We start from the raw sequence: 14,632 nt of genomic DNA, 5'->3' as shown, positions 1-14,632 counted from the left end.
TGTGAGTTTCTAGAAATTTGTCCATTTCTTCCAGATTGCACAGTCTGTTGGCGTATAATTTTTATAGTATTATCTTATAATTGTTTGTATTTCTGTGGTGGTTTTGATCTCTTTCTTTCATTTGTGATTTTATTTATTTAGATCCTCTCTCCTTTCTTTTTGAAAAGTCTGGCTAGCAATGTATTTTTTTTATTCTTTCAACAAAACAGCTTTTAGTTTCATCAATCTGTTCTACTGTTTTTGTTTGTTTGTTTGTTTCTATTTCATTTATTTCTGATCTAATCTTCATTATTTCCCTTCTTCTACTGACTTTGGGCTTTTTTTGCTGCTCCTTTTCTAGCCCCTTTCGGTGTAAAGTTAGGTGTATTGGGGACCTTTCTTGTTCTTTGAGACAGGTGTGAATTCCAATGTAATTTCCTCTTAGGACTGCCTTTGCTGTATCCCAAAGGGTTTGGACTGTCATGTTTTCATTTTCATTTGCTTCCATGTAATTTTTAATTTCTCCTTTAACTTCCTGGTTAACCCATTCATTCTTTACTGAGGTGTTCTTTAACCTCCATGCGTTGAAGGCTTTCCAAATTTTTCCTTGTGGTTGATTTCAAATTTAATAGTGTTGTGATCTGAAAATACACATGGTATGATCTTCATCTTTTTATACCTGTTGAGGACTGATTTGTTACCCAGTATATGATCTATTCTGGAGAATGTTCCTTGTGCATTGGAGAAGAATGTGTATTCTGCTGTTTTAAGATGAAATTTTCTGAATATATCTGTTAAGTCCATCTGGTCCAGTGTGTCATTCAAAGCCATTGTTTCCTTGTTAATTTTCTGCTTAGATGATCTGTCCATTGTTGTAAGTGGGGTATTAAAGTCTCCTACTATCATGGTATTATTATCAATGAGTTTCTATATGTTTGCGATTAATTGAAGTATATATTTGTGTGCCCCAAGTCAGGGGGCATAAATATTTACAACTGTTAGATCTTCTTGATGGAAAGACCCCTTACTTATGATACAATGCTCTTCATCTCTTGTTAGTCTTCCTTTTAGAATCAAGTTTATCTGATGGCTATTCAGGCATTCTTTTGTTTTTTTAAAATTTTATCTTTTATTTTTTAAAATTTACATCCAAATTAGTTAACATATAGTGCAACAATGATTTCAGGAGTAGACTCCTTAGTGCCCCTTACCCATTTAGCCCATCCCCCCTCCCACAACCCCTCCAGCAACCCTCAGTTTGTTCTCCATATTTATGAGTCTCTTATGCTTTGTCCCCCTCCCTGTTTTTATATTATTTTTGTTTCCCTTCCTTTATGTTCATCTGTTTTCTCTCTTAAAGTCCTCATATGAGTGAAGTCATATGATATTTGTCTTTCTCTGACTAATTTCACTTAGCGTAATACCCTCCAGTTCCATCCACATAGTTGAAAATGGCAAGATTTCATTCTTTTTGATTGCCGTGTAATACTCCATTGTATATATATACCACATCTTCTTTATCCATTCATCCATCAATGGACATTTTTCCCCTTTCCATACTTTGCCTATTGTTGAGAGTGCTGCTATAAACATGGGGGTGCATGTGTCCCTTCGAATCAAACACCTGTATCCCGTGGATAAATGCCTAGTAGTGCAATTGTTGGGTCGTAGGGTAGTTCTATTTTCAGTTTTTTTGAGGCACCTCCATACTGTTTTCCAGAGTGGCTGCACCAGCTTGCATTCCCACCAACAATTCAGGCATTCTTTTGACCTCCATTAGCATGACAGATTGTTCTCCATCCCCTCACTTTCAATCTACTGGTGGCTAAATGAGTCTCTTGTAGGCAGCATATAGATGGATCTTGATTTCTAAAAATCCATTCTGATGCCCTATGTCTTTTGATTAGAGCATGTAGTCCAATTCCATTCAGAATGATTAGTGAAAGATATGAATTTAGGGCCACTATGTTATCTGTAGAGTTGGTGTTTCTGGTGATATTCTCTGGTCCTTTATAGTCTTTGTTGCTTTGGTCTTCCTTTTCTATTTTTCTCCACTCAGAGAGTTCCCCTTAGAGTTTCTTACAGGAGTTTCATGGTCATGAATTCCTTTAGTTTTTGTTTGAGAAAGTCTTTATCTCTCCTTCTATTCTGAATGAAAGCCTTGCTGGATAAAAGGATCTTGGCTGCATATTTTCCCCATTCAGCTCATTGAATATTTCCTGCCACTCTCTTTTGGCCTGCCAAGTTTCAGTGTACAGGTCTGCTACTAACCTTATGTGTCTACCCTTCTAGGTTAAGGACTTTTTGTCCCTAGCTGCTTTCAGAATTCTCTTCCTTTGTATTTTGCCAGTTTCACTATGATATGTTGTGGTGTTGACCTGTTTTTGTTGATTTTGAAGCTAGTTCTCTGTGCCTCTTGGCCATGGATGTCTATTTCCTTCCCCAAATTAGGTAAGTTCTCAGTTATAATTTCTTCAAACAAACCTTCTGCCACTTTTTCTTGCTCTTTTTCTGGGACTCCTATGATACTAATATTGTTTTATTTATGAAATCACTCAGTTCTCTAAGTCTCCCCACATGATCCAGTTAATTTCATTTCTTTCATTTTTTTCAGCTTCATTATTTTCCATAATTTTATCTTCCATTTCACCTATTCTCTCCTTTGCTTCTTCAACCCTTGCTGTCACTGTATCTAGTTTATTTTGCATCTCAGCTATATCGTTTTTTAATTCATCCTGACTGGTTTTCATGTCTTTGATCTCTGCAGCAAGGGTTTCTTTTGAAATCTGCACTATTGAAAATTGAATGTGTAGTCTTGAAGTACTTCAGTGAACGGAGCAGGTTGTTTCTGTTCATTTGGAAGATTCTTGTAATATGTGCAAACTGCCATGATAACTCAGTGAACAGCTTTGCCACCTGCTCACTGAGTTCTTGCATTTCTATGTCCCTGCAAAGCTATCTTTTAGATGATTATATTTGCATTTTAGACCAGAAAGCGTCAAATATAGATGTGAACTGCTTATTATTTTGGCTGTCTCAGAATAAGAAATTTAGACAAAGTGCAGCTTCTACACCATGGTACAGATGGAGTTACTTGAACTAGAAAGAAGCTACACTACAATATATTTCATCTATCTATATAATTTACTTCATGATAAACAAGGACTACAATCTATTCTCTTTACATTTAATCCCAAGTGGGAAATTTACTAGGCTCCATAGAAAGTATAAAATGACAATAATCAATGTTCCCAGACCATTAGGTGTTTATACTGTCATGTATAATTATAGTAGTAGGGTTCCTGCTTTAAACCTTATATTCACACGTACTTTTTGGACTCTAATCATAATTGTGGGCATTTCAATACATAACCTTTATTGCATCTCAGAACTACATATTTTATGCAACTATTGTGCCATTGATTTTGGCAATATTTTTCTTAGTCACAAGGAAGAGATGGCAAAATCATAGTCACTAGCTGATCATCAAGTAAGACAAGCCAAAATGCATAGTCTTCTTAGGCAATAGGTTATATAAGCCAACACATGAACTGACTGGGAAAAGATTTCTTAGCCAAGATGTTTGCTCCCATTCTATTCTGAAAATCTTTGCTGTTGAAATGAATAATAGAGTAATAGAAGAAGGATGGTGTGGGGCTAACATGTCAGCTTTGGAGGGCTCAGAGTTGCCTACTGAGGTATTCATTTGAAATTTATGTATTCATGATTTCACTTGGATATCTGGGAAATCTTTCTACTCTGCAAAACTCTTTGATTTCCTAGGAGTTTCACTTGTTTTCTTTTCTTTTCCATTCCCTTCTCTCTCTCTCTCTCTCTCTCTCTCTGTCACATACACACATGGAAACACACAGACACACAGACACACACACACACACACACACACTCACCCTACTCCCATATGACTTTGACACACAGAGCTTCCTCCTACAGTATAAAAATATCCTTTCAAATTATTTCACCATTGTTACAGAGTTTATCTTTCCAATCTGAATGGGTGAATTTATGATGGTGAGGTGAATGTTTATGTTAAAGCCATTAAAATGATATGTTGCAAACAGACATTTCTTTGAGCAACAGGAAATTAACTAGATTGTGATTGGGTTTGAAGTTTATATCATTTCCAGGGATAAGGAGACTCTTGGATGAGTAGAAACTGATTTGACTGTAGGTTTTCTTGTCAATTCCTCATATCTGTGAGTTATAAAGCTTTAATCTGATGGCAGAAAATTAATTCACTCTGATGTCTTGATTGCTTTCCTACAGTGCTTCTTCCATGTCTCTATACCAGCAATTGTTGTAGCAGGAGAGCAAGAGTGGGTTTGCTTCATGGTGGGTTGGCCCCATTCCCCATGAGGGTAAGGAATCTGAGATAGGGAAGGCTAGCCAAGAAGGAATTTTTTCTCATTACTTCAGTAGTCAATGGCAAAATTTTAGATGGTATGTTTTATCTGTATAGAGATGTGGTGAGTGTTGTTTGATTTATCCAACATAAGAGGGAAAGCAAGCAGTTTTGCAACGATTTTCTTACTAATTAAAGTGTAAGGTAAAATCATATCCCCTTTATCGAGGCCAGCGGTGACATTTAATGCAGGAGATTTTTGGCCCAAAGCCCAATACAAGATGTAGTGCAAAAATACTTTCCAGCATTGGGGGCATTTGATTGTCAGTAAGTAAACACTAGCATGCTATCTTGTTTTCAAATAGAAATGCCTGAGAAAATAGAATTTTCTAACCCTGAATAATGTGACATTATTTATACACTCAGGAAGATTACAAGGGGCTCAAACTCACCAGGAGCTGTCTAAGAAGAAATGTCTATGAAGAAAAAAAAAGATTCTGGATCATGATTTTCACACTATTTATGATTTCTTGAAAGCTTGACTGCTTTGATAAATTTGACATCAATTTATAGGGGCCATACACAGTATAAGTAAATAAACAAGGATTTTAGTTTCCTTTGTAAGATTTATAATGTAAAGTTTCACTCCTTGGACTCCTTCCATTCACCTATTGGACAATATGAAAGACTATTGGTTAGGGGTCTAGCAAAAAGGGACTGATGATTGATACAAGAAACTTCATTGAGTACAGATAATTTCTTCTAATATATATACATTTTTTTATCCACGCCCCTCTGGTGGGAGGCAGGTGAGTGTATTAAGAAATGGCCCTTTCAAGAAGTCTGGGCACATAATCTGAAGAAATTAGTTCCAAACACATAACCTCTCAGAAATATCATTTATCCTAATATTTTACAGAAACTTTTTATTCTTCTTTTTTAAATCTCTCGGCTGGCTTTAAATTAAAAAATATTAACTTATTGCAAAAAATAAAAACTGATTTCATTACTTGTTGCATTGAGTTACTTATTTCAATTATTCAATCACTCGGCTCTGTGTGTATATGTATGCTTATCCATATAAACATACAATTATACATATTTCTAATCTCTGGTCTTTAGAAAAAATACTATTTTTCCATGTGAAAAGCTTTGATTTTGTTTATTTTGCACAGGATTTATTTTAAAAAATAATGTTTATTATTTATTTTTGAGAGAGAGAGAGAGAGAGAACAGGGGAGGGGCAGAAAGAGAGGGAGACACAGAATTGGAAGCAGGCTCCCGACTCTGAGTTGTCAGCACAGAGCCTGATGCAGGGCTGGATCCCATGAACTGTGAGATCATGACCTGAGCTGAAGTTGGTCACTTAACTGATTGAGTCACCCAGGCACCCCCAGGTTTTATTTTACAAGCAACATCAGGATTTAGAGGGTCTTAAGAAGAGTTATGCCATCATACATATACTAAATGGAAAATGACTGTGGATAAGGGTAGAAACAGGATGTCAGTTAGGAAGTTATTGCTGCAATGTAAGTAGGAGAAGGAGAAGCCTGAACTAAAGTGGCATAATCCAGATGAAGAGAAATGAGCAAATTATATTCTCAGAATGAAGACGACTTGCTGGTGAACAAGATGTAGAATATGAGGGAAGAAGAGTCATGGATGATTCCTTGGATTTTGTTCTAAGTAACTGCACAGGTAGGGGTGCCATTTACTGAGATGGGGAGACTAGGAAGAAATGGTTGTGGGTTGAAAAAATAACTCTTGTTTTTGCTGTTAAATTTGTGGTGCCTGTTTTATGTTTTTAATTATAAGCATTAAGTAGCAGTTAGATTTATAACTCTGGACCTCAGGGTAGAGACAGGAAACTAAGATGAATTTATACCTCCATTTGCATTTTATTTAAAGTCAAGGTAGTGGGTGAGACATGTGAAAATAGAGAAGAAAAAGAAAATAGGATAAAGCTCTTGGCCACTATAATATTTATGTTGGGGGAAAAGAGTCAGCAAACAAAACTAAAAAAGAATAGCCAATGTGCCAGGAAATAAGCCAGGAGAGGATGATTTCCCAGAAGCCAAGAGACAAGACCTTTGGAGAAGCAACTTAACAATCAACTGTGAAAATACTATTTGTCTAAGAATGAATCATTTGGGAAATGTGAGCATGTAAAAAGCATTTATTTGATCTTGCAATATGGCACCCATTGTTAACCAGGACAGACTTATGGCATGGTAGGGATTTCAGCCTATCTAAGGTGGGTTCAGGACAGTGTGGGAGAGGAGAAAATATACTAGATGTAGGCAACAGGTTTAGAATAAAAGAGGAATAGACAAAAGAGGCAGTATGGAAAAAGAAAATATAGGCAAATGAGACATTTCTCAGATGGGAGCTAATTCAGCCTATTTTTCTGCTAATGGACATGATCCAATAGAGAACAGGAGAGATGATGCAGGCAGAAGGGATGATTTCAGGAGAGAGGTCACAAGGTCAGTGAGTAATTGGTGTTGAGAGCATGGAGGAATTCCTGTCTATTCATTTCCATTTTCTCAGTTAATTAAAAAGTGAGATTATCACTAAAGGGAGAAAGCAGGGGTGTTGGAGTTTGGAAGACAGAGGTGTGAGATAGTCTGGTCAGGAAAAGGGAAATTGAATTAATAGAAAAATGCATTAGTAGTAAGGTTGTTGGTTATGGTAATAGATCATGGCCTTTGAGAATTCAATGATCAGAGTTTCAAAGATTTTAAGATGTATTAGATGGTATTTGTCATTTTGCAGAGGTATGAATTTAAGTCACATGCCAAAGAATGAAAGTGTCCCGCCTAATTAAGCTTCCCTAATAATTCTTTTAGAGAGATTCTCAAAGAAAAACTAACAAGAAAAGAATTTTTTTTCCTTTCATTTTACCCCTAAAAAGAAAGCATTAGTGTTGAGGTTGAAAGTGAAACAAATGTCAAGGAGTCATCATCAAGGGTGATGATTCTCATCCAGATAGGTCCATTAGTTAGAGTGAAATGTCTATTTTAGTGAAGACTTAGACCAGTGACATGAACAAGCATACCCTATTGTCGTGGAAACAATATAAAGTATGACTGGAATGTTCTAGCAAATGCTCCAACCACTCACAAGAGGATACTCTCCAGAAACATGTGGCTTGACTAAAGTGTGATTTGAGAGAAAACCAAGAGACTGGACAAGCATTTCTCATTAGCAGATTCACAAAGGTCTTGGAATGTATCCTTCACCACATGCAGGATTTACTTCACCCTCTGGTCCACAGTTTTCATGCCTCTCCTGCTTCCAGGTGTATTATGGGCTTGCAGATCCTGGTGAAAATCACTAGGTTTCTCTCTCATCTACATTCTGAGTAAGAAGAAAAATAAATGTTTTATTTCTACATTATTGAATGTCTTTAAACATAACAACATTTTTTTCCTATTTCTCTTTAAAAATCACTTTCAAATTTATGTCAAATGATCTTCTATTCAGCCCTATTAAGTAAACCTTCTTCTTATTATTATTATTATTTTAATTTTTTTATGTTTATTTATTTTTGAGAGAGAGCACACGCATGAGTGAGGGAGGGAGACACAGAATCCAAAGCAGGCTCCAGGCTCTGAGCTGTCAGCACAGAGCTTGACGTGGGGCTTGAACTCATGAACCACGAGATCATGACCTGAGCCGACGCCAGATACTTAACTGACTGAGCCACCCAGGCACCGCTTATTATTATTATTATTATTATTATTAATGAAGTTTGAAAATATCTGGTGATGTATTTGTGCTCACACACCTGGAGAAGAAGCAAAGAACACTAGCAGCCTTCTAAAATAATAAATAATATTGACCTTAAATCCTGCATTTTTAAATTATGCTTTTACTAACCAGAAGGTTTCTCAGCTAACTTTTATGTTAACTGCAATATTTTTCCTATTTAAAATCTTATATTGTGGATGTGGCAAAATTAGGATTTGTGATTGGGAAAATCTCCAGAAACAATAAGATAAGCTCTGAGAGATTCACTTACATGTCATCCAGTTTAAAGTCCACCTTTACGTATTAGAAAACCAAGTCCCACAAAAATTAAGAGACTTGCTTAAGGTTGTTCACTTGTTAATAGGATTACAGCTGGGGTTGTATTTCTTGACAACTGTTTCAATGTGTTTTCCATTGTGTTACAGTCTACAGAAACTTAATTACAAAACCACCAAATTCGAGAGCTGAAAAGGACCCTAGAGATTGAGCTTCAACCATCTCATTTTATGAAAGAGGAAATACAGATCCAGGAAAATTAAATTGTTGCAAAGTTATATAGTGAGTGTAATAGGAAGTTAGTAGGGACTATGCTTGCCTCGGGTTTCAACTGAGGTACCATAAGGAAAAGTATCAGATAGCAGGGAGTGTAGGCAGTCATCCCTGTCCCCATATGCTTATTTTTAAGGAAATGGTACAGGAAAAGTGACTCTTGCACCCCTCTGGCAGACAAGGATATATAAAGATATCAGAGGCAGTGAAAAAGGGAAAACATTGGTAAGGAAAAAGAATTTCTTTGGAGAAAGCTCTCCTTTGCTGCGAGCCCCCAAACTTTGAAGAAAACTTTGGGGGATGCTAATTTCTAAGGCCAAGACTAGAGAAGAGACCTTTGAGAGAACAATTTGGTATGCCACCTCCATATCTGATGGCAGAGTCAGAAGAACGCTGTGTTGGGATTGCTTAACTCTCTGAGTTTGCACAGAATTTACTACCATTTATTATGGACCAGTGTGGACCATTGAAAGTGAAAGAGCCAACATGGGACTTTAGGGTCCTGTCCAACAGTGCCACCTCAAGGGGCAAGGAGACTTCAGCAGAAAGAGAGAGATCACTATGGAATGCCCAGTAGCTGAGCTGCCATCACCCAGAAGAGAGGTTCATTCTTCAGGGGAAAGGGGTCCTCAGGAAATTGGAGCCCAGAAGGGACACTGCAGAGTTTTTTCTTCCCTCAAGCCCAGAGAGGAGAGTCAACCTGTCATGGCACCAGTCCAAGTAAGAACCATCTATATCTCTTCATTCACTGCAACTAGTGAGTGAGAGAAGATCTTGACCAGGACAAGCGGAGGGCAGAGTGACAACTGTGGGCTTCCAGCCTGAACCAATTTTGGGAGGAGAAGAGAAGATTTGGTGATAGGTCACATTCAGAATTTTTCAATGGATATTCTATATACTGTCATGAGACTGTTTTTGACTTGTAGAGATTGTCAAGTGTTGTGCTATCTAGGGGTGAGTGGGAACAAAAGCCATGTGAACTGTCTGAGTTTTCATCAGGGGTAAAGAAGCTTACAATCTGAGGGAGTTAGAGTTGATGTTGCGTTTTGTCCACAGTTCGTGGGTCAATGTGTTCGTCGTGCTGGTTGTAGGAATCTCACCTAGGGCTATTTGCACTGAACTCTGCTGTCTCAAATGAAAAGTGTGAGAATTGCAAGAGGAACAAATGTACTTAGTTTTTATATCTATTTGCCACAACAAATTAAGAAAATATTCATATCTTGAAAGTTTTGAAAAAAATCTCGGTGTGTAGATTTCCAGTACTGTTTCATGAATGAATGAATGAAACAGAGAACGGCCATCACTGAGCGGCACAAGATGGAGAGTCACTAACGTCTGACAAGCAGGAACAGCTGCAGACACTCATGCCAATCAGAAGGAAAGCTAACGTCTGGAACACCAAGGAAAGAAAAACACAAACATTGCTCTGTGTGCCAAGATTGGCCACCAGACCCATCCTGATTGTATTTAGGACACCAGCGGTCAAATGTAAATATGGGTCAGCTGAGTCATTTTACTTAGGCCAAGTTATATACACAATACATGTCCATGCTTTCAATCAGGAAAAGAACACATGGAGCTTGCTGGCTTGTTTTGAAGGCTTTGGGACTTGCAATAAATCTTGTTCTTTCCACCTCAGAAGGATCAACAGGGGCAAGAGAAGCCTTGCCTTTTTCCCACCACAACTGACTCTAGCATATGTTCAAAATCATCATCCCTGACTTGCGCGCTCATAACTGAACTGCCACCACCCGCAGGGCTCCTTCCAGACTCAGTGTCCAATTACAACATTTCCGCCAACCGGAAGGATGGAGGGATTGAAATGAGTGGCTCTTAGCAAAAATCCAAGTGTTACCAGCCTGTCCGTTCAATCTCACACATTGGAGGAAGAATCTGGTTGTGAACGCAGGCTTTTATTTTCAGACCAAAGTCAGTCAGTATCCTGACGACACAGGCGACATTCATGCTACCTCCTCAGATCCATGCCATGGTGTCTCTTAATGGCAAAATTGGACAGAAACATGTAGAAAAGACATGGCAAGTAATCATTAAGAAGGCAGTTGACAATATTGTTGGAATTTCAGTGAGGAACATTAGAAGGGAAAACTTTTCTTTAAAAATTTATAGATCAGCCATAGGATGTCCGATGTTACAAGATCGTTAAGTCTGAAGAACAAAGGGGAGTCTAAAGAATAGTTTGGTTTCAAATGATTACTTCTGGATTTTGTGAAGATTCTCCAGTCATGTTATTGTCTTGTGAAAGTAATACTTTTATTTTTTTCCTTGATCAGTTTTGCCACACTATACCTATATTTCAAGCGTGCTGTTAGCTAATCTACCCTTAGGTGGCCAATGCCCCTACTTGTTACACTTTAAACTATTTCAGGTACCATAAAACATACCTGATAAAAAATATGGAAATCCACATTGCTATTTAAAAATTTTCTCAATCCTCTGATGTGGCATCTTGCAAAAACAGACAAACTTCTCCACCTTTTCTGTAGGGCCTTGGCATTGGCGACGAGACTTTATCTATCTCCCCGCTTTTTAAATCTGAGCTGGCCACGTGACTTTAGCCAATAGAGTGCAAAGTAGGTAATATTGGGCCTCAGAGATCTCCTCTCCATCTTTGAACACTATGATTAGGGTAGCCCATTGAAGGATGAGAGACATATAATACAGTCATTTCTCTCACCTTGGACAAAAATATACCGACTGGCGTAAAGCTGAGGAAGACCACCCTAAGTTAGTTAGGGGCCAAACCCCCCCCCCCCCACATCTAACTGAAGAACACAAATGGGTCCAATGGAGATCAGCTAACCAGCCACCTGACTGAGAACTGTAAGCCAAAAAAGGGGGGGAGGCTATTGTTTTAAACGACTAAGTGCTGGTTTGTTTATTATATAGTGATGATTAACTGATGTGTCTGGTTATATCATGTACAGAATTCTCTTCTTTTTCTCATTCTTACAAGGCCACGTGCCATGGCTAGAAAACCAAAGGCTTGTAATTGCAAGAGAATACAACTGACAGTAGAGAATGTCTCCATATGCCATTGCCCCTGATTCACTGTAACTTGGGGAAACCCCTGCCTCATAAACATTGTTCCTTTCATAAACACAACAGAGAAAAGAAAAAGTAGAAAAGATCCCTTGCTCCACTACTTTCCAGCTGTAATATCACTGGCCGTGGGGGTCAAGCGTATGAGTACACCATCCAAACTGACCTGGGGTCAGGAGCCTTGAGGGTAGTACTTGTATCTTTTCCACATTGTGTTCTACATAGCCCTTAGCTGTATTAACACACAGTAGTGACTCAAATACAATTACATGAAATTAAATTGAATGCATCTGAACCCCTAGCTGTTGCAGGGAGGATACATGGCCTTCTCCCTCCAGCAATTGCATTCAGGTTTCGTACACGCTGCACAGCTTTCTGAATAGGCTTGAAATACTTAGTACTGCCTTAGACATTTGGTCAGGACTGTGGGCTGAGAACTAATTACTCACCAGGCCTTATTATATACGCTCATTATTCCAGAGAATAGACAACTTTTACAGACTAGTGCATAAGAACTACTCCAAATGTAAAGCTATAGTATAATAATCAATATCTCTTTTCAGGAAGTTGCCCCCAAGATGCCCTCTGCTGAGACCCCTGCTGTCCTCATCGTTCATCACTGCCCATTCCCTGTACTTCGGCTATCCTGAGCACCCCCTTCTGTTCCCTGCTTCGGTGCCCACACATTCTTCCTGCCTGAACTATGCTTCTCCTATACATTCTCCAGGTGATCACCTTTTCAACTCTTAAAGTGCATCCTCTTCTATAAAGTCTTTCCCAAATGCATCCCTCCACGTTCTTCTCTAAGTAGACTTACATATTTCATCACAATTTCCTTTGCAAGTGTGTATGAGGGTGTGCGTGTGCACATAGTATTTTATCGTTGTCTTTATGGGGCAGTTTCGCCAGATTTTATTACCAGATTTTCACCTCTTTAAAGGCAGGAACCATTATTCATCTAATTTTTTTATGTGGACTTGCCAGCTTAGTGACTGACATATACTGATATTCCATGAATGTTTACTAAAAAATGTGTAAGTGAATATTATTATATTGTCTAACATCCTCGTTTTTAAAAGAAATGCATAGGAAATAATTTTAAACATATGATATTTCCAGTTTGGTAGGTTTAAATGAGTATTATTTCATTACGGTTTGTTACTTAATATCTCCATAGTGGGGGCACAGACTCATGAGCAGCAGTATGTTATAGGATCTAAGGGAAATATATTTTCTTTTTGAGTCCCAGGTTTGTTCCTTAAGCCAATAATAAAACAGAAGATCATTTACATTGCTGATTCATGCTTTATTCACTTAGAATTTTTATTAATGGAGTGAAATTCTATATATAAGTAATTGTGAGCAATATGCAAGAAATGCACATAATTATAATACATATAAAACTAATAAGCAGTCATAAATAATACTTTTTCTATATAACCTATGTAGAAAAATAATTTATTTTAAAAGGTGCACTGAATCAGGAAAAAAAATACCATATGGATTATATCAGCAAGTGACTAAATCACCATGACCAGATTTAAATTCCCTTCATTTTAGTTTTTTCCTTAATGTAAAAAATAAGGGCAATAATATACAATTCCATTCTCCCAGAGATTGTAGGTTGGAATGAGAAAAAAACAGAGTAAGGATTTTGATCACTTTAGGGAAGTAGCAAGCAACACATACAGGGGAGATATATGTAATTATCATAATAGAAATGATATATTTTAACTTGAAAATCAGTGTGTGATGAGTTGAGCTGACATGATGTTAACATGTTAGGATATCTCAAAGCCTCTCATGAATATGATCCATGTAATACAAGCTGATTCATCCTCACTTATTGACAAATTTGAAGAATGTGCTTGTATCTTAAATTGAGAGTAATGGAAATTACCCAAATATATTACGATAAAAGGCTGCTCATGAGGAAAAAGAAACATTCTTGTGTCTAAATTCCTTAGGTTGGCTTTCAGCATTGGTCAGGTTTCCTGAGTGCTTTTCAACTCCTAAACATTTATATTAATATATAAATCAACATACAGGATTGGCCCAAGAAAAGTACTGGGAGTAGAATAAAAAGTAGGAAGACAGGGAGAAGCCATGTTATTCTTTCCCTCTCTCCCAGCTTCCAGAGACTTTTCTGCAATATCTGTGTCATAGGTTTGCCCCACTATCCAAAAATATAGAGCTTTCCTATGAAAACTTTTATAAACCGAAATGGCATAAAATGAAGAAGCAATTACCGTTAACGCATATGTAATTTTTTTTTAGGATTTCCAGACCCAGACCCCAAAAATAACCTCTCCTAGGCTGTTCTGAAACCTTAGGACATATCTTGCTAATGGATGTACAAAGTAAGTCGAGACAAAGCACACGTGCTCGCAGACATAATTCAAAACTAGTGGCTTGATGCTGAGATGCTGAGGGCATCTGGTGAGGAAGCTCGGAGGAGCCCCTCGCTGCTCCCAGTGTGAGCTGCCTCTATAAGGCTAGCTACAAAACAAGCACTCAGCCTATCTTAGCTTTTCAACCATTTTTCATAAAAGCAAAAATCCTTTTCAGACTTCTTTGGTTTTCAAAGCTAGGTACTACTGTAGATCTTTTGTAAAAGCCAAGTGTCATGAAGTAAACTTTCAAAAAACAAGGGATGTCTGGACCTTTGTAGCTCCCTTTGGACCAACTCAGTAGCGCCCTTTAGACTTCCTCTATCCACTGCATGGATCAGTGGATTTGCAATCACCAAGGAGAGTTGTTTGCTGGTTTGTTTGTCTGTCGCTGGGATCAAATGAAGAACAAACCGGTCTCGCCTCTTGCAAAGCAAGTGCGTTCACAATTCCATGAACTGGCAAAAATTCCACCTGCATTTGACTTCCTGCCACAAAATTTTAAAATATAAAACCCGTTTGTTGCTGAATTCTTACATGA

At 37.8% G+C, this 14,632-nt stretch overlaps 1 long non-coding RNA gene across 1 annotated transcript in view; it reads left to right on the top strand.

Annotated features, from left to right (window-relative positions):
• LOC113604796 (uncharacterized) overlaps window positions 1-12,919 on the top strand; it is a 128,807-nt gene extending 115,888 nt beyond the window's left edge. The window contains exon 3 of the long non-coding RNA XR_003426814.2: window positions 12,265-12,919. This is a non-coding gene — a long non-coding RNA (uncharacterized LOC113604796). The remainder of the gene's footprint in view (window positions 1-12,264) is intronic.
• The last annotated feature ends 1,713 nt before the right edge of the window (window positions 12,920-14,632 follow it).

Source organism: Acinonyx jubatus, chromosome C2 (assembly GCF_027475565.1).
Source record: "Acinonyx jubatus isolate Ajub_Pintada_27869175 chromosome C2, VMU_Ajub_asm_v1.0, whole genome shotgun sequence".
Classification (NCBI taxonomy): domain Eukaryota; kingdom Metazoa; phylum Chordata; class Mammalia; order Carnivora; family Felidae; genus Acinonyx; species Acinonyx jubatus.
Note: the sequence above shows the minus strand (reverse complement) of the source record. Positions and strands in the feature narration are given on the sequence as shown.